The sequence below is a fragment of the Euphorbia lathyris genome, chromosome 10 (genome assembly GCF_963576675.1).
Source record: "Euphorbia lathyris chromosome 10, ddEupLath1.1, whole genome shotgun sequence".
Classification (NCBI taxonomy): Eukaryota; Viridiplantae; Streptophyta; class Magnoliopsida; order Malpighiales; family Euphorbiaceae; genus Euphorbia; species Euphorbia lathyris.
Genome location: NC_088919.1, coordinates 10699564 through 10701691, shown reverse-complemented (window position 1 = coordinate 10701691; position 2128 = coordinate 10699564).

The following is a 2128-nucleotide window of genomic DNA, read 5'->3' as shown; positions in this document are numbered from 1 at the left end:
TAGACGATATCGTTATCAAATCCAAGCGAGAAACAGAACACGTCGGCCATTTAAGGAAGAGTTTCGAGCGGATGCGTAAATACAATTTGAAACTCAATCCTCTAAAGTGCGCCTTCGGGGTCAAAGCAGGAAACTTCCTCGGATTTTTGGTCCATCAAAGAGGGATCGAGATTGACGACAATAAGGCGAAAGCAATCAAAGAAGCTCAACCTCCGAAGAACAAGAAGGAGTTGCAACGGTTCTTAGGCCAAGTAAACTACTTGAGACGATTCATATCCAATTTGGCTGGAAAGTCCAGTGCATTCTCAGATCTGTTAAGACTCAAAGACGAAGAAAGCTTCAAGTGGGACGACAAGCATCAAACGGAATTCGAAGAGATCAAAACCTACTTGAGTAACCCACCTGTGTTGATGCCACCAAGGGAGGATACTCCACTCAAGCTCTATATATCAGCGACCGACGAGTCAATTGGATGCTTGCTTGCCCAAGACAATGCAAACCGTCATGAACAAGCCATCTACTATCTAAGTCGAACCTTGCTATCGGCGGAGACGAGATACAGCCCAGTCGAGAAGACATGTTTGGCCCTTTACTTCGCTTGCACAAAGTTGAGGCATTACTTGCTCAAAGCGAGGGTTTACGTGATCGCTAGCACCGACTTGATCAAATACATGCTAAACCAGCCTATCCTCTCAGGAAGAATAGGAAAATGGTCACTAGCATTGGCCGAGTTCACTTTGGTATACCTCCCGCAATCCTCGATAAAAGGGAAAGCAATTGCAGATTTTGTGGCCGACCACCCAACCAACTTTCAATATCCCGAAGAAGCAGAACTGCCAATTTATCTCACGCACAAAGAACCGTGGCAGTTGAAGTTCGATGGTTCAAGCACAGACAGTTCCAACGGAGCAGGAGTAATCATCACAGCCCCATCCGGAACTAAGACAATATTAGCGGTAAACTTGGATTTTGAGTGCACGAACAACCAGGCTGAGTATGAAGCTCTAATCATCGGCTTAGAAATCTTGAGAGACCTAGGAGCGAAAGAGGTCAAAATTTTCGGCGATTCACAGTTGGTCATACGACACCTAACAGGAGAATATAAATGCTCAAGTTTATCCTTGCTACCTTATTTCGCGTTTGCAATTCAACTTCTGGAAATGTTTGATGAGGTCAGTTTGGAGCATATTCCAAGAAATGACAATTGGGAAGCCGACGAGTTAGCCCAAATCGCTTCTGGAATGAAGATCTCCAAAGAAACAGCGTACAAGGTCGTCATCATTAGAAGACAAGGTCATCCATCCGTGGCAGACAGAGGTGTCCAGTTTGAATCGTTCGACATCGACATCAACTTAGCTCAGGATTGGAGGAAACCCTTTACCGACTACCTCAACGACCCATCCAAAAAAGTAAAATATTCATTGAGCATTCAATCTCGAAATTACATGTTGATGGCAGGTGATTTATACCGCAAGAGCTACGACGGAATGCTACTCAAATGTCTCGACTTCCCAAAAGCAATGGAAGTCATGAAGCAAGTCCATGAAGGCATATGCGGAGCGCACCAATCCGGAAGGAGAATGCGATGGCTTATCAATCGCCACGGATACTTCTGGCCAACGATCCTGTGCGATTGCATCACATATGCGAAGGGTTGCAAAAAGTGTCAAATGTATGGCCAAATCCAACGAGTCCCGTCAGAAGAATTACACTCAGTAGTGAAGCCGTGGCCATTTAAAGGGTGGGCTATTGATCTAATAGGGAAAATATTCCCAACTTCATCAAAAGGTCATTGTTTCATCATAGTTGCCACAGATTACTTTTCCAAATGGGTGGAAGTAGCACCAATGAAACAAGTCGGCCAAACACAAGTGATACGGTTCATCAAAGAGAACTTGATTCATAGATTCGGAATCCCAGAATCCATCACCACGGATCAGGGGACCATGTTCACAGGCGAAGATATGAACGAGTTCGTAGAAGAGTACGGGATTAAGTTGATTCACTCTACCCCATTTTATGCATAAGCGAATGGTCAAGCTGAGGCGTCCAACAAGATCCTGATCCAAATCTTGGAAAAGATGCTAGAAGACAATCCTAGAGAATGGCACAAAGTTCTCTCAAAAAC